Raw genomic sequence first — 18,914 nt, forward strand, 5'->3', positions numbered from 1 at the left:
ACTGATAAGTAAGCCATGATCTATCTCATGAACCACTATTAAGTAGTACCCTACTGGAAAAAGTAGGTTTGGAGACTTCCTGCAATCCTCCTGAGAACCTTCTTGCAGTTTCAAGGGTTTCCCATCTCTATGTGCGACAGACCCAAGTAATTCTGCTTGTGTGCCAGGCACAGCTTGGTCTGCCTGCTGTACCTATGCCAGTTTTGCTCAGTTGGTAGTACTCTCGGCTCCAAGAAAGCAGGCTGTGAGTTCAAGCCCCATTCCAGTGATCTTAGCACAACATTTAGGCCAAACTGAAGTGCCAGACTGAGGGAATCAGTTGTCTTCTCAACTGCTTGTTCTAGGGGTTCAGATGGACATTAAAGATCCAATAGCATATTTGAAGGAGAACAGGGTTTTGTCCTGTCCAACATTCTTCCCCTAAATAGCATCACTGAAGCTAAACTAGCTGATCACTCATCGAATGATTGCTTGTTGGATCTTGTTGGATCTCACTGTGCTCAAAAATGGCTGCCACATTTGCCTACATAATAGCAGCGATTGCACTTCAAAGTAATGAACGTAGTTGAACTGCTTTTAGATATCACCAGAAGATATAAGTGTTAGATTTTCTGCTAGCAGTGAAACTAAGGGCTGTCTGCCAACATCCTGTAACATACCAGCTGGTAGAACAATGAATTGACTGCTCCCAATTTTCCCCTACCGCTCATTTTAGTAATTATTCATATCTGCCTGTGCAGCCTTGACCTTGTGCAGGGAGCAAACCTAACATGGAATAAAAACAAGAAATGCTGGAAATATTCAGCAGATCTGGCAGCATCTGTGGAGAGAGAAGCAGAGTTAATGTTTCAGGTCAGTGACCCTTCATCAGAACTGGGAAATGTTAGAAATGTAATAGGTTTTAAGGAAATAAAGTGGGGGTGAGGAAAGAGAATAACAAAAGGCAAGGTGTTGATAGGACAGAAGGTCACAGAGAATAACTGACCAGAAGGTCATGGAGCAAAGGCAAATGAGATGTTAATGGTGTGCTGAAAGACAAAGTGTTAGTGCAGACCTAATATGGAAGCAGGTTCAAACTAAAGGTACATCTGCAATTAAAGATAAGTGGCTGTATATGGGTCAAATATTTCAATATTTGCACCTCTTGTAAGCTCCCCCAGGGCAAACCCTAGAAGCCCTTGGGCAATGCAGAAGGAGCAAACACCCGAGGCAATGGGTCTCACCCTTTATTCCCCTTTTTTAACTGGAAACAATAGTTTCTGGGCACATAGCAGAGCCTGGCTAAGTTTCAGAAAATTGTACAAACCAAAATCATGGTCATCTTTTCCCAGCTTGTTTTTCACTCAAGACATCAACACTCACACAAGCTCAGAATCTCCATTGCAGCCTCCTCAAACCGGCCATGGGGTTTTTGTCTGTTGTGCACCACTGAGATGCCCTTACCCGTTGAAGACAACCTTCAACAAGGAGCAAGGAGGAGAATATGCATTGAATGAATGTGCAATGAGAAGCTATCATGTCTTATACGTTCTGTAAGTGGAATTTGAAGCCCATTACCAAATGAACTTCTCAGAACTGACTATATTTCGACTGTTGCTTCTACAGGACCATATTGAAAGTTAATTATCAATATTATCTTTCCAAAATCTTGTACATTTGCCTTATGTGGTCTGATCTATCACTTCTCAACACTCTTATTAATTTCTATTTTGCCACACTTGCGCCACATTACTGGATAATTCTCTGCAAGTGTGCTCTTTGTACAGCTAGTTAAACCACTTTCATCTGATATCCATTCATATGGCAGGCTCAGATTAGCTACATACTAGTCTCAATTTTTTCAGCTCAGACATTTTCCTCTGAAAATCCACTCATGCAGAGAGTGGGAAATATCATATTGGCTGCCACACATACGATCCCTTCTACATGTTACTGGGTTGGCCTAAAAATAGCCCTTTGGAACATCCGGATGACATCTACAATAATCTGCAAGGCTTCCTCACTAAACCAATTTTGTGTGATCATCACAGTATCTGTACAGAAAATATGAACCTAGTGTTCACCTAAAACAGACATTAGGCCCCTTGAATACGTTAATGAGGCTAGTATTGGGTGCTTGTGATAAAGGGACAGCAATAATCATGGGTGATTTTAATCTGCATATAAACTGGAAAAATCAGTTTGGCAATAATAGCCTGGATGATGAGTTCGAGATAGTTTCTTAGAGCAGCATGTTCTGGAACCAACCAGAGAGCTGGTTATATTAGACTTGGTGTGTGACAGGATTAATTAATAACCTCAGAGTAAATTAATTAATAACCTCAGGCACCTCTAGATAGCAGTGACCACAATATGATTGAATTTTACATCCAGTTTGAAAGAGAGCGGAGTGGGTTTAAACTTAAATAAGGGCAACTAGTTGGGCATGAAAGCTAGCTGAAGTGAACTGGGTTACTTGGCTAGGAGATAGATCAATAGAGAAGAAGTGGCAGACATTTAAGGGGATATTTCAAAATACTCACAATAAGTATATTCCAACTACAAAGAAAAGTTCTAAGGGGAGGACCCACCATCCTTGGTTAACTAAAGAAGTTAAGGAAAGCATCAAACTTAAGGAAAAAGCATATAATTGTGCAAAGATCAGTGCCAGGTCAGATGATTGGTCAGAATATCAAGAACGGCAGAGAATGACTAAAAGGTTAATCAGGAGAAAGAAATTAAAGTATGAGAGGAAGCTAGCGAGAAATGTAAAAATGGATAGCAAGAGTTTCTACAGGTATTTAAAAAGGAAAAGAGTAAGTAAGGTGAGTGTTGGTCCTCGAGACAGTGAGAATAGGGAGTTAATAGTAGATAATAAGGAAATGGCGGATGAAATGAACAAATATTTTGCTTCTGTCTTCACTACAGAGGATACAAAAAAAGTTCCAGTAATAGCTGTTTATCAGGAGGTGGAAGGAAGAGAGGAACTTGGTGAAATTACAATCACCAGGAAAGCGGTACGGAGCAAACTGATGGAGCTGCAGGCTGACAAGTCCCCGGACCCTGATGGGCTTCATCCTAGGGTCTTAAAAGAGGTGGCTAATGAAGTAGTAGATGTGTTGGTGCTAATTTTTCAAAATTTGCTGGATTCTGAAAAGGTTCCATCAGACTGGAAAGTAGCAAATATAAATTCAAGAAGGGGGGAGGCAGAAAACAGGTAACTATAGGCCAATTAGCTTGACATCTGTCGTGGGGAAGGTGTTAGAATCGATCATTAAGGAGGCTATAGCTGGGCACTTAGAAAAACTCAAGGTAATTGGGAATAGTCAGCATGGTTTTGTGAAAGGGAAATCATGTTGAACCAACTTACTGGAGTTCTTTGAAGGAGTAACACGTGCTGTGGATAAAGAGGAGTCTGTTGGATTTCCAGAAGGCATTTGACAAGATGCCACATAAAAGGTTATCGCGCAAGGTAGGAGCTCATGGCATAGGGGTAACATATTAGCATAGATAGAAGATTGGCTGGCTGGCAGAAAACAGAGAGTATGCATAAATGGGTCCTTTTCTAATTGGCAGGATGTGATGAGTGGAGTCCCACAGGGTTCTGTGCTGGGGCCTCAACTTTTTACAATTTATATCAATGACTTAGATGAGGGGAGTGATGGCATGGTAGCTAAATTTGCAGATGACCCAAAGATAGGTAGGAAAGTATGTTGTAATAAGGACACAAGGAGGTTGCAGACCGATATAGATACGTTGAGTGAGTGGGCAAAAATCTGGCAGATGGAGTATAATGTGGGAAAATATGAAGTTGTTTACTTTGGCAGGAAGAATAAAAAAGCAGAGTATTTCTTAAACGGGAACGGGGAACGACTGCAGAATTCCAAGGTACAGAGGGATCTAAGTGTTCTAGTGCAGGAGTCACAAAATGTTAGTATGCAGGTACAGCAAGTAATAAAGAAGGCTAATGGAATGCTATCCTTTATTACGAGAGAAATTTAAAATAAAAGTAAGGATGTTATGCTTCAGTTATACAGGGCATTGGTGAGACCACAGCTCGAATACTGTATGCAGTTTTGGTCTCCTTATTTAAGAAAGGATGTAAATGCATTGGAGGCGGTTCAGAGGAGGTTTTCTAGATTGATACCTGGAATGAGCGGGTTGTCTTTTGAGGAAAGGTTGGACAGACAGGGCTTGTTTTCACTGGAGTTTAGAAGAGTGAGGTATTGATTGAAGTATATAAGATCATGAACGGACTTGCCAAGGTGCATGTGGAAAGGATGTTTCCTCTTGCGGGTGAGTCCTGAACTAGGGGGCACTGTTTTAAAATTAAGGGTCGCCCTTTTAGGACAGAGATGAGAATTTTTTTTCTCTCGGAGCGTTGTGCAACTTTGGAATTCTCTGCCTCAGAAGGCGGTGGAGGCGGGATCATTCAATATTTTAAAGGCAGAGGCAGATATATTCTTGTTAGGCAAGGACATCATAGATTATCAGGGGTAGATGGGAGTGTGGAATTCGAGACAGGTGCAGATCAGCCATGATCTTATAAAATGGCGGAGCAGGCTTGAGGGGCCAAATGGCCTACTTCTGCTCCTAGTTTGTATGGTTGTACGGTAATGCCTGTTTATGGACGCTTTGGAGAAATTTGTCACTGCTGAATGTAGACCTGCTTCACTTAGATTTTCAGGCATTTGCTGCGACTGCCAACAACGAGGCAGGTTTTTTTTTTAGGAGTGGAGCAAGAATGCTTCACCTCACTCCAAAGCACTACTCCAGGCCACTGCCAACCCATGATTGCTCACTATGGTTCTCCTTCCACCCCCCCCACTACACACCCCGCTCTCCCAGGAATTACCCAGAGCTTCTGCCAGAGAGACAAGTGGCTCAAATTCGATCTGATCACATGGGTGAGCTGTCACTGGAGGTGCGATAGGCCCCAACATCTCGTCATGATCATTACGAGGTCAGAATCACAATTTAAGATAAGCATCAGGTCACCCAGTTCGAGCACACACTACGTTTCAGTCTGTTGGCGGAAGTGTGATGAACTAACAGGAACTAATGTAACAGAATAACTTTCTCAGTGAAGCATCACAGGCACAATGGGACAAATGGCCTCTTTCTGCCCTGTACTGTTCCATGCTTCTTTCTATATTGAGTTGTGAAGTATGGATAATATTGCAATGCAACAAAACAGTCTCCCTGAACTCATATCAAATGTTATCTCATATCCTGTTATTACTGAACCACTTCCACATAGCAAAAGGTCAGTAGCAGTACATCTTGTACTAAACATGTTTCACAAATGATTAAAGCTTAATGGTTTGGGGATTTATTCTATCTCCCCAAAAGAAAAGTTACTTCTTAAAATAAAGAGAATTTTTTGTACAATGTAATTTTCTTCCCCAGTTCCCTTGTCACAATATTCCTGTTCCACACAACAACACTCTTTCAGTAGCTTTACCAAGAATCTTGCCAGGATCATAGAATAATTAGCCCTGGTATTTATACGAGGTGGGGAGGTTGTGGGGGAGGCTGGAAACAGCCTCGTTACCTTTTTGTCTTCCATTTCCAGGTTGTCAATATGTCTGGCTGCTGGGCAGGAAAACCAGCTGCAGGAGACTGGAGCTGAGGACCTTTGGGGATGGACCCGGTAATTAGGAGGGGGGAAGGTTGTTGTTCAGGAATTGGGAGAGGCGAGGCCAGTCACGATCGCGACATGCAGAGACAACTTTCGGGGGTTAAAGGGGAAGCGTCAGAGTTTGCAGCAGGGGATAGAGTGAGGCCAGAATCAGCAGATGGAGGCTGAAGGCTTCTTTGAGGGGCTGGGTGAACTACTCCTGCCCATCATGGGGGTTAATATCAAGGAGATAGAATCATAGAATTATAAAATATGATAGCACAGAAGAAGGCCCTCATACCTGTGCTGCCTCTTTGAAAGAGCTATCCAGTTAGTCTCACTCCCCTTCTCATTCCCCCTAGCCCTGCAATTCTCTCTTTCCTTGTCCAATATTTATCCAATTTCCTTTCAAAAGTTACTATGGAATCTGCGTCACACCTTCAACTAGCGCATTCCAGACAATAATTTGCTGTGTAAAAATTTCCCACCCTCCCTTTGGCTCTTTTGCATATTATTTTAAATCTGTGTCCTCTGGTTACCAACCCTCTGCCAGTGGAAGCAATTATTCCTTAATCTCTATCACAGCCATGCAAAATTTTCAAGTGTCTATTAAATCTCCTCTTTACTTTCTGTGCTATAAGGAGAACAACCCCAATTTCTCCAGGCTCTCTGTATAACTGAAGTTTCTCATTTCTGGTATCATACTAGTAAAGCTCCCCTGTACCCTCTCCACCTTGACATCTGCCTGAAGTGTGGTTCTTAGAATTGGATTCCATACTCCAGCTGCAGCCTAACCAGTGATTTATAAAGATTTATAAAGCTTTTGCACTCGATACCTCTATTTATAAAGCCAAGGACCCCATGTGCTTTTTTTAACAGCCTTCTCAACTTGTCCTGCCACATTCAAAGGTTTCTGTACATACACCCAAAGGCCTCACTATTCCTGCACCCCTTATAAAATTGCACCATTTTGTTTCTATTGCTTCCCCTCATTCTTTCAAAATGTATCACTTCACACTTTTCTACACTAAATTTCATTGGACACAGGCTTTCCCATTTCACCAGGCTGTTTTTGTCCTCAGATCTGTTACTATCCTTGTCTCCGTTTACTACTTATCCAAGTTTTGTGCTATGAGCAAATTTGTAAGTAATAGATCTTAAAAAGACCAATGGTCCTAATGCCGAATGCTGTGGAACCCCACTGTATACCTCCCTCCAGACTGAAAAACAATTGTTCACCATTACTCTCTACTTTCTGTCCCTACACCAGTTTTGTGTCCACACTGCCACTGCTCCTTTAATCCATGGACTTTACTTTTACTCACAAGCCTATTACGTGACACTTGATGAAAGGCTTCTTGAAAGTCTGTGTATACTACATCAACCATACTACCCTCATTAACCCTCTCTGTTACTTCATCAATGAACTCAATTTAACTAATCAAACATGATTTGCCTTTGACTAATCAGTGCTGGGTACCCATGTTTTTCCAAGTGATAATTAATTTTGTCTGTGATTAATCTCTAAAAGTGTTTCCAACACCAATGTTAGGCCAAGTTGCCGGTAGTTACCTAATTTACCCCCCTTTTCTTTTTGCCAGAAGGTTGAAAGGATTTTATTTCTTTAAGGCCGTAAAATATCACAAGGATTGTTTGGGCCTAAATTCCTCCTGTTGATTATTTTGTAAAAATAATTATGGCGAGTGCAGGATTCCCTTGATTCGTTTCTCAAAATGTTACATGTACATTCTGTTTCAATGGCTGAACTATGCAGCTCACTTAGAAGCAGCCAGCAAGTGCTACTTAAAACAACACCAGCTGTTATTCAAGCGAGGCTCGCTCGATATCACTTCATAGAGATGATATTCTAAACTATAAAGGGCACAAAATCCAAGCTCCTGGGAAAAATCCTGACCACTCTCAGATGAAGTGACAAGATCACTGTGAAAAAATCTTATGGTAAAGCTGATTAGTAAAATGGGCAACTGAATATTCTCTATCTCATCCTCTCCTTCTGACTTTCTCTCCCATTTTCAGTTATGGGGGATTTTCTATCTACAATCATGAATAACTTGTGAAGGGCAAAAAGCCAGTTATTTTTAGTTAAAGTGGAATTGTAACAACCTCCTTCTTCTTGACTGCTGACAAGGTTTTACCTGGTCCAGGTACACTGCACTTGCTCTGCAGATGAGCACTTCAACTATAAAGGGAAGTGTTCCCTCCCCAGGCTGTGAATTGTGGACTGACGAGAACTTGAAAGTATTTCCCCTTTTCAAAGAAACAATATGAAAGACCCATATGAAGCAAGATGGATTGAACACATCTGTTGCTAAAAACGAGTGAGTTAATTCAATCCTGAGCCTTTAACATGATTATTTAGCTAGTAATGTCAGGCATGGTTTTGAACTATCTGTTCTGGACATTTCTAAAAGAATTGTGGTGCTCCATTTTGCAAATAATAATGCCATGTTGGTGATTTACCTGGAGACCCAGTATATATTAGGTTTTAGGCCTGTTGTTCTCTGGCACCAACTGGGAGGCCTAATGCAAGCCCAAAAGTGGGCCTTGGGTTTCATTAATATCACATGTGCCCTTACCTAGTTTCTGTTGCACCTCCACTCGCACCTTTCCCATTTCAAGAAAATAAATATTGGGCCACTGCCTCACCAGCAGCAACCTGAAGTTAAATCCTGAATGAGAAATAAATATCATAGGAATATAGGAAATTGCAGCAGGATTAGGTCATTTGGCCCCTTGAGCCTGCTCCACATTCAACTGGATCATGGTTGATCTTCTACCTCAACACCATTTTCCCACACTATATCCACATCCCTTGATATCTTTAATTTCTAGAAATCTATCATTTCTGTCTTGAACATACTCAACAACTGAGTCTCCACAGCCCTCTGGGGGTAGAAAATTCTACAGATTCATCACCCTCTGAGTGAATAAATTCCTCCTCATCTCAGTCTTATATGGTCTACCCCTTATTCTAAGACTGTGTACCCTGGTTCTAGACCCCCCCCCTCCCAGTCAGGGAAAAACATTCATGCTGCATCAACCCTGCCGAGCCCTGTAATCAAAGTGGAGGGGGGTGGTTTGCAGGGGTAATGTGGAGTTGGCGGCACTCCTTCTCCTCCTGGCTTCATAGCAATGATTTAAAAATATCTATATAGATTTTGTCAATCTTCCTGGTGCCATTTCAACTCCTCTCTATCCACTTTTATTAAGGGCCTAAAATCGACCCCTTTTACATATGTAAGGAACCTAATGCCTCTTTTATTAATCCACCAGAGATGCCTGAAAAGTGGCCTGACCCAATATCAGGTCAGACATCTTTCAAGTGTGCTTTGGGCAGAGGACCGTAGTCCAGAATTAGATTTTGTAGTGCCCATTTTGTTGTGTCAGAGCAAAATGGGCACAAAGAGGTCCAATTTCTACCTCGCTGTCTTGAACTCTGGGATAAACCAAGTATGGCAATTGTTGTATGTTTTGTTAGTTTGCTGCCACCTTTGTATATTCGATTAGTCTATCTAGGAGAGATCACTGAGTCTTCAGTAATTTTAGCATTAACCCATTTATTACATTTAAGTATAGTCAGCTTTACAAAGTCTGTGTGTGACTCCTTTGAAGGCCTGTTGCATCTCCCTCCAGTCTCTCTCACATGTGATCTCTTACATTACCATGGTGGGAGGTATTCCTCACACTCTCTTAAACTTTACCCCTTTCAAACCCTTACACTACAGCAATAACTTTTAAAGGGGATTGCAAAACTGTTGATGTTTGGTTACAGAAGCCAACTGTACCAATTTATTTGATACGCATGGATCCGAATGGATGTCAATTCAGCCAGGATACAAACATTCAGAATCTTGCAAAGAAGTGGGCAAAGAACGCTTTCGGTTTTCTTGTCTTTCTTCAATGACAGAAGAGTCCCAACACAGATTAGCCTGTGCCATTAAAGATATGGTCATAAACTTCCCCTTTGACGCTGAGAGTTTCTAATTATACAAAAGAAGGATTTGCTCAGGCCTGAGCTCCTTTGTGCGAGTCCCAGGAACATTTATTAATTACATTATTTACATTATTTTATTATTCAGCTATGGTGCCTGCATATATTAGACCGATTGTGTTATACTCACTCACTTGGAATTTCTACAGTAGTTTTCTGTCAGAAAATCAGCAAAAGCCATAAACAACTATGAACAGCCACTTACATGAACCCTGAGTTTCTTTGAAAGTTTTGGAATAACTGGGGCTTTAGAGCAGACCTCAAGCTGCAATCTACTTCCTGCAGCTGTTATCTGTTGAGGTGAAGGCCACCAGGGCTCTGTACTTCCATGGCTCTGGGTCCTTCCAGTCAGCTACAGGAGAATCTTTACAACACCAGCCACAGAGCTGTATCGGGCGGCGTTCACCAGGTGACAGATTGCGTCCTTGGCCAGGCAGCTGAATTCATCTCCTGTGTGATCTGGCAAGAGAAGCAAAGACACATTAGGCTGAATTATCCCAAGGGCTTCGGAACTCCGATGTTAGGACCAAATGGAGGTCCTGAGCCTGCAGTTGCCAGGAGTGAGATCGGAACAGGGATATTCCTGGAGGTGGCTTCCTAATTGGCTACCTCCAGGCCCGCCATCCACTGATACTGCCAGACCTGCTGAGTGTTTCCAGCTTTTTCTGCTTTTATCACACACAACCTTTCTTTGGTGCAGTCCAGCATCGTGCATTTCTCTCCATAGATTCCATCTCATTCTCCTCTCCCATTTTCTATTATTTCCATGCCAAAGTCTGTGAGTTGTAATGCTGATTACTTTCTCTTCAGCAGTAGACTACAGCTAACTGCTTGAAGCTGAAAAGTCACCAGCTTTGGTCTTCAGCCACATAAGAGGGAAACTGATGTTGGCACTGACAATCTCTGGCAATTTTTTCATTCCAGTGTAAATTTTCAGCAAGATGTGAATTCCAGTTCAAAAAAAAAAATCAGGATTTCAACAATGCTGTTGCCTAAACGGGACAAGTTGTTTCTTGACAACAAAAATGGGATGTTTGTATAAAAATAACTGCCCCTGGGGATGACTTTAAATGCCACCTACACCTTTACGAGGCATCCAGCAGGTGGAAAAGGCAGGATAATTCTTTACTTGTCCAAGGCACCCGATGTGATTATCAGACGGGCCTGTAATTGGGTGTTGAGCACTCCCATTCAAAACAGACGGAAGTCTGGTTGCATATGCAAATTGGGTTCCTGTGCCAGTTGTAGGACCCATTTGCAATTTTTAAGTACAGATAAATAAAGTATGGTTACATACCCTCTATCCGTATTTATCAAGCAGCAAGCGTCCTCCTCAACAATCCTTAAAGGGACTATTGGATGTTGTTACGATCTGGTGAGGATGGGTCAAAAGGCTTCCCTCTTTTCCCTCTCCTTGCTTGACCAAACAGGATTTATTTCTTTTAAATGGTGGATGTGCTTACCAATTCAGTGACTGTTTAACCCTTTTATATGCTATGATCATAAAAGAACCAATCAGACAGGTTTTCTTGAACAAGAACGAGATCAGTTTATTGTACTTAAAACTAATGCACAATGGAAGTAAAATAATAAACTACACTCCAACTTTCACGCGCACTCATGTGAGAATCACACACCCACACAAATAGGTTACAGAGTGAAGAATAATTGATTAGTTGGATTTGAGTCCAGAACAAATAAAGGAATATACAGTCCGTGGAGTCTGGTAATTTAATTGTCTTCTGGCTGAACTTGTGATCCTGATGTTTCTGGCTGGTAGAAGTGGTCACCTGGTTCAGGGTTTTCTTGGAGACAGTGATGTAGATGGTTTTCTCCCCAGACTCTCTGTCTGCAGGAATGATAGACTTGGATGTTTTGCAGCCCACAGGCAGGATTCAAACTTACAGCGTTGCCTGAAGAGAGAGAGAAAGAAACAATCCCCATCTTGGGTCCTGCACTGGTCAAACTCAGGTGCTTGTCTGCTGTAGCGAAAAGAAACTGCAAGTTTTCACACAGATGGAGAGACTGTCACAGTGTATTCGATCCTTTACATCTTAATTAGTTCAAGTCTAACAATTCCAATCCCTCAGGTACCATTGTTTCAGTGTTTACCCTTTGAGGTTCGTCTCCACCAGTATTAATGTTCCAAGATAGCTTTGAATGTCTTGTTAATGGAGGTAAGGCAGGTAGTTCATTCAAAATTTGCGAGCCATTGTTCTGGTGGGAGATTAACCAGACATTTGTCTCCATCTTGATACCTTGGTATGTGAGGTATGCAAATTCCGATGGCCATTCTAGCTGCTTTCTTTTTAAAGTTTAATTCAAGTTCTTTGTATCCTGCTTTTTTTTTAAAGTTTATTTCCGGTTTCCAACCGATGGATTAAATAAAATCTTTCAGCTTAGGACGTGTTCATGACACCTTCACTCCAGGTGGAATGAAATGTGATGACAGGAGCATTTCATCATATGGTCGTTGGTAAAAAAACAAAACTGCACACACACGTTCATCCTCAAACACTCACTTCTCAATCTCAAAAGCCATTGCTATGCTCTGGTTTAATTTTCTTCTGGGATGATTCTGTGTTGAATTAGACTCTGGATAAAGTGTCAGCTATCACATTGTTTTTTTTCCTGCAATGTGGGTAATTTTGAAGTGGTAGGGTTGCAAAAGCAGGCTCCATCTTTGATTTTCTGCACAAAGATTAAAGTATTATGGTTGGTGTAGACTATAGTCTCCCTATATCCATTTTGGACATAGACCTCAAAGTGCTGAAGAGCTAGCAATATTCCCTGTGTTTTCTTTTCCACAGTGAAATACTTCTTTTGGTGTCAGTTTAATTTTTTGGAGAAGTAGTCAACCGGTCCCTCAATGCCTGACTCATCATCTTGGAGCAGGACGGCACCTACCCCTAGGTCACTAGCATCAGCTGCCACTTTAAATGGTTTATTAAAATTTGGAGCTGCTGGCACCGGTTCATTGGTTAAAATGGCTTTTAGCCTCTCGAGAGCTATTTGGCACCTCTCTGACCTTTGGTCTTTTCTGCAGTAAGTCTGTCAGTGGGACGGCTACAGTGCTGAAGTTTGGGACAAAATTATGGTAAAACCCACACATTCCCAAAAATTGCATTATTTCCCGCTTGGTTGTGAGGACGGAAAAATCCGTCAGCACCTGTGCTTTTGCTGCTCTGGGCAGCACTCGCCCCTGACATACAACATGTCCTAGGTAGGTGACTTGAGGTGTTGAAAACTCGCTTTTTGGAAGGTTGACCACTAGGTCAGCTGACTGTAACCTTCGGAAGAGGGCTTCTAATTGGTCTAGCTCGTCCTCCCAGGTCTCACTGTACACTAGCAAATCATCCCGTTACACTGCAGAGTTGCGTAGGCCAGCCACTAACTGGTTCATCAGCCTTTGGAAGGTGGCTGGGGCATTCCTTAATCCAAAGGGACTAGAATAGGCCTTCTGGGGTGAAAAAAGCTGAGATCACTTTGGCTTGGGGTGTTAAGTGAACATGCCAGTATCCTTTTAGCAAGTCTATCTTGGTTTTGTAGGTGCAGAGCCTTGTTGAGCAATTGGGCTTGGGCACCAGCACAACTGGGGAACTCCAGCTGCTCTGGCTGGGCACAATCAGCTTGTTTTCCAGCGTATACAGAATTTCCTCATGAACCTGGGTCAGTTTTCTGGGACCTAGGCTATAGGGTTTTAGTTTTGTGGGATGGGTCTCTCCTACATCCACATTGGTTTGGGTTGGTTTGTCCCTGCAGATTTCTTTAAATGCTAAAATGCTGTGAGCAGCCTTTTTAGGGCTCCTCTTTGTTCTGCATTTAAATAGGAGAGTACAATGTCTAATTTTACTAATATTTCCATATTGACTAACTGAGGTTCAACTTGGGAACCCTCCAGGCCCTCCTCTAGCTTGTCCTCGCTCTCCTTCTCGTCCTCCTCTTTCCTGACTGCATGACAGACCTGGGCTTGTTTGTTCCCTTCCCGGCCGTGATCCTGCTTTAGCATATTAATATGGCACAGCCTTTGTTTTTTTCTATGGTCTGAAATGTCAATTAAATAGTTCACCCTGCCAATTCTCTTTACTACTTGGTCCACTGAACTGAACTGGGCTGTCAGGGGTTCACCCTTCATTGGGAGTAGTACTAACACATGGTCTCCGGGCCAAAATGTTCTGGCCTTGGCATGTTTAATTATCTGCCTTTTCATAGCTGTCTAGGAGGTTTTTAGCTGTTTCTGAGCCACTGCACAGGCTCTCGTGAGAAGCTCCCGGAATATGGAGATGCTGTCTAACGTGTCCCAAAAACCTCTTCTTGATTAGTTTAAGAGGACCTCTCACCTCGTGCCCATAAACTAATTTAAAGGGACTAAAGCTAGTGGACTCATTGGGTGAGTCCCTGGTGGCAAACAGGAGAAATCCCAGCCCTTTGTTAGAGTCCTAGGAGTACTCATAGCAGTATGCCTTGATAATTGTCTTTAGGGTCTGGTGGCACGTTCCAAAGCCCCGTGTGACTGCAGGTGGTAGGCTGAGGACTTTAGCTAGGTTTTGCCTAGATTACCCATGGCTTTTTGAAAGATCACAGACATGAAATTTGTGACCTGTTCTGACTGGATCTCAGCAGGCAGCCCATATCGGGTAAAGAATTGGGTTAGCCCCTCCACAACTACTTTGGCAGAGATAGTTCTTAGGGGATTGGCCTCTGGGAATCGGATAGCCACATCCATAATGGTGAGAAGATACTGGAAGCTCCCTTTTGTTTTCGGCCGGGGTCCCACACAATCCAGCAGCACTCTGCTGAAGAGTTCTCCAAAAGCCAGTATGGGAATTAGGGGTGCAGGTTTTACTGCACGTTGGGACTCCCCACCCCCACCCCCCCCCACTCCCCAACCTGGTAGTTGTGGCAAATTTTACAGAACTCTAACACATCTTTATGGAGTTGTGGCCAGTCAAAATGCTATCTTATGCGGGCTTGGGTTTTTTTGTATACTGACACGTCCAGCCATTGGAAGCTCATGGTCTATTCTTAGTATTCCCTGAGGGTACCTCGGCAGCACCACTATCTGGTGAACCACTGTCCACTCTTCATGCGCAGGTCTGTGAGGAAGTCCCCACTTCCACATCAGTACCTCATCCTTTAAATAGGAGCACTCTGGAACTCCCTCTGCTTCAGCTTCAATTTGGGCAGTCTGTGATAATTTTTCAATACTGGCTTGCTGAGCCTCGACCAAGGAAGACCTGTTTAACCCATTCTTTGGGCCCTCTAACTTCCCAAAGAAGGTTTTAGATAACCAGACAGTAGGGTCATCTGTCTGCAGTGCCAGTTCAGTCTCCTCTGACAGAGTTTGTTTGGCTATGGACTGGATCACCACACAGTCAGGGAAAATGCCGGAGACCTTCTCCTACAACTGCTCTGTCTCTCTGACCTCTTTTGGTCTCTCTAAAACCACTGGGGAAGCTACCAACTTTTCCCCCACCAGATCATTATCCAGGAGCAGGTCAACCCCCTCCACATGTAAACTTGAGACAATCCCTACGATTACTGGTCCTGAAACAAGGTCGCACTCCAGGTGCACCTGAGATGAAGGTATGGGGATATATCTTCCTCTGATACCGTTTAACTAACACTCTAGCATTCATTGCACTCTGCTGGGAGAAAGGTCGCCTTTTCCCAGCAGAAGGGATTGAGTGGCTCCTGTATCCCTAAGTATGACTATGGGCTTGCTTGCCTCACTCAAGGGCTGTGGGGTCACGTTTCCTTGGGACACAAAATCCTGGTAACTCTCAGGGATTTTGTTACATTTTCCCACACTCACAGCAGTATGTTTATTGGGTCTTACTGCTGCAGTTAAAGCCAAAGGCTAGTCTGCTGTGCTTTCCATCAGGGCTCCTTTTCCTGCACTGGTCTGGTGTGCCCTGATTAATCCTATCAGTTTTCGCTGTAACTTCCAGCAGTCAGCTCAAAGGTGACCTGCCTTGTTACAATGGAAACATACAGACTTTCAGGCATCTCAGCACCATCCTTTTTGGCCTGAGGAGGGCCCCCTTTGTGTCCTGCTTTCCCTTCTCACCTATGGATATTTAGGCTCCTATCACCCTCCCACATTTTATCCCTTTTGAGTTTTTGGAAGGGTTTCCTTGGGGTATGGACTTGTGGACAAGTGTAAATTCATCAGCCAGAGTTATTGCCTGCCTGGCTCTTGCAACCTTTTGCTCCTCCACATGGGTTTTAATGGAAAGGGGAAGAGATTGAACTCCTCGAAAAGGATCACCTCTCCAAGGTTTTCATACGTGGGCTGTATCTTGAGTGCCCGTATCCATTGGTCAAAAGCAAGTTGCTTCACTGTTGCAAACACAGGGTCAGTTTGTTTAGGTTGCTTTTGGAGGTTTCAGAATTGTTGACAGTACGCCTCTGGTACCAGCTCATATGCACCCAGGATAGCATTTTTGGCCATTTCATTGTCTGATGCGCTCTCAGCAGGCAGCAGAGAATAAACCTCATGGACTTTTCCTGTTAGTTTGCTCTGTAATAGCAAGGTCCAGTTCTCTGCTGGACACTTCAGCTGTTTTGCAAGCTTTTCAAAAGAGACAACAAATACTTCCACATCCTCCTCATTGAACTTAGGTATCAACTGGAAGAACTTTAAGAGCTCATCACTCAGTTCTGAGCTAGGGATAGCTCCCTCACTAGTGGTGCCTTCGCTGGGTGCATTGATACTTCCCCTAGTTAGTTCAAGCTGCCTTAGCTCCCTTGGTAAAGCTCTTTCTTTTTCCCTTTCTTGATACTCTCTCTCCTCCTTCTCTCTCTGGAATTCTAATTCTGGTCTTCGTTATTCTAGCTGTATCTTAGCTAATGTTACTCTGTCTGTTTCCGATGTAAGCCTGTCTCCGATTCTTCAGTTTGAAGTGCAAAATAGTTGGTCACAAGTTTTAGGAGACCAGCCTCACTTTTTTTCAGCTCAGAAAATTTCCTCTGAAAATTCACTCGTGCAGAGAGTGGGAAATATCATATTGCCTGTCACACATACGATCCCTTCTACTTGCTACTGGGTTGGCCTAAAAATAGCCCTTTGGAACATCCAGATGACATCTACAATAATCTGCAAGGCCTCCTCATGAAACCAGTTTTGTGTGATCATTACAGTATCTGTACAGAAAGTATGAACCTGGTGTTCACCTAAAACAGACATTAGACCCCTTGAGTATGTTAATGAGGAGCCTAAGGCCTGTTTATGGAAGCTTTGGAAAAATTTGTCATTACTGAATATAGGCCTGCTCCGCTTAGATTTTCAGGCATTTGCTGCCACTGCCAACAACTAGGCAGATTTTTATTAGGAGTGGAGCAAGAATACTCCACCTCACTCCAAAGCACTACTTCAGGCCACTGCCAGCCCATGATTGCTCACTATGGTCTCCTTCCACCCCACTGTACACCCCTCTCTCCCAGGAATTACCTACAGCCTCTGCCAGAGAGACAAGCGGCCCAAATTCGATCTGATCACTTGGGTGAGCTGTCACTGGAGGTGCGATAGGCCCCGACCTCTCATCATGATCATTATGAGGTCAGAATCACAATTTAAGATAAGCATCAGGTCACCCAGTTCGAGCACACACTACGTTTCATCTGTTGGCAGAAGTGTGATGAACTAACAGGAACTAATGTAACAGAATAACTTGCCCAGAGTAGCATCACTGGCACAATCGGACAAATGGCCTCTTTCTGTCCTGTACTGTTCCATGCTTCTTTTTATATTATGAATTGTGAAGTATGGATAATATTGCAATGCAGCTAAACAGTGTCCCTGAACTCATATCAAATGTTATCTCATATCCTATTACTGAACCACTTCCACATAGCAAAAGGTCAGTAGCAGTACATCTTGTACTAAACATGTTTCACAAATGATTAAAACTTAATGGTTTGGGGATTTATTCTATCTGCCCAAAAGAAAAGTTACTTCTTAAAATAAAGAGATTTTTTTTTGCAATGTATTTTTCTTCCCCAGTTCCCTTGTCACAATATTCCTGTTCCACACAACAACGCTCTTTCAGTAGCTTTGCCAAGAGACTTGCCAGGATCATAGAATAATTAGCCCTGGTATTTATACGAGGTGGGGAGGTTGTGGGGGAGGCTGGAAACAGCCTCATTACCTTTTTGTCTTCCATTTCCAGGTTGTCAATATGTCTGGCTGCTGGGCAGGAAAACCAGCTGCAGGAGACTGGAGCCGAGGACCTTTGGGGATGGACTTGGTAATTGGGGGAGGGGGGAAGGTTGTTGTTCAGGAATTGGGAGAGGCGAGGCCAGTCACGATCGCGACATGCAGAGACAACTTTCAGGGGTTAAAGGGAAAGAGTCGGAGACTGCGGCAGGAGATAGAGCGAGGCCGCAATCAGCAGATGGAGGCTGAAGGCTTCTTTGAGGGGCTGGGTGAACCACTCCTGCCCATCATGGGGGTTAATATCAAGGAGATGGAATCAGAATTATAAAATCTTACAGCACAGAAGGCGGCCCTCATACCTGTGCTGCCTCTTTGAAAGAGCTATCCAGTTAGTCTCACTCCCCTTCTCATTCCCCCTAGCCCTGCAATTCTCTCTTTCCTTGTCCAATATTTATCCAATTCCTTTCAAAAGTTACTATGGAATCTGCTTCACACCTTCAACTAGCACATTCCAGACAATAATTTGCTGTGTAAAAATTTCTCCCCATCTTATCTCAGGCTCTTTTGCCTATTATCTTAAATTTGTGTCCTCTGGTTACCAACGATCCTCCGTGGAAATAATTATTCCTTAATCTCTATCACAGCCATTCAAAATTTTCAAATGTCTATTAAATCTCCTCTTTACTTTCTGTGCTATAAGGAGAACAACCCCAGTTTCTCCAGGCTCTCTGTATAACTGAAGTCTCTCATTTCTGGTATCATACTAGTAAAGCTCCCCTGTACCCTCTCCACCTTGACATCTGCCTGAAGTGTGGTTCTTAGAATTGGATTGAATACTCCAACTGAGGCCTAACCAGTGATTTATAAAGCTTTTATACTCTATACCTCTATTTATAAAGCTGAGGACACCAAGTATTTTTTAAGTGCCTTCTCAATGATTAGTTGGCAGATATCCATTCACCAAAATCAGGAAGCAGGAGACAATCCACAACTGTTTTATTCTCAATCCACAGTTCAGTACAAATACCAGTTTCCACTCTTCCCTTCTGGATAAACTCCCTATCCAGAAGGAACTGGCTGACAAGGGAAAGACCCAGCCCTTAAATACAAACTACAATGAGCATCACCTGCTCTCTATTAACTCT

At 43.0% G+C, this 18,914-nt stretch overlaps 1 long non-coding RNA gene across 1 annotated transcript in view; it reads left to right on the forward strand.

Annotated features, from left to right (window-relative positions):
* The first annotated feature begins 7,883 nt into the window (after positions 1-7,883).
* LOC137350847 (uncharacterized) overlaps positions 7,884-18,914 on the forward strand; it is a 37,069-nt gene continuing 26,038 nt past the window's right edge. Inside the window, exon 1 of the long non-coding RNA XR_010969486.1 lies at positions 7,884-7,938. This is a non-coding gene — a long non-coding RNA (uncharacterized lncRNA). The remainder of the gene's footprint in view (positions 7,939-18,914) is intronic.

Source organism: Heterodontus francisci, chromosome 1, assembly GCF_036365525.1.
Source record: "Heterodontus francisci isolate sHetFra1 chromosome 1, sHetFra1.hap1, whole genome shotgun sequence".
NCBI lineage: Eukaryota > Metazoa > Chordata > Chondrichthyes > Heterodontiformes > Heterodontidae > Heterodontus > Heterodontus francisci.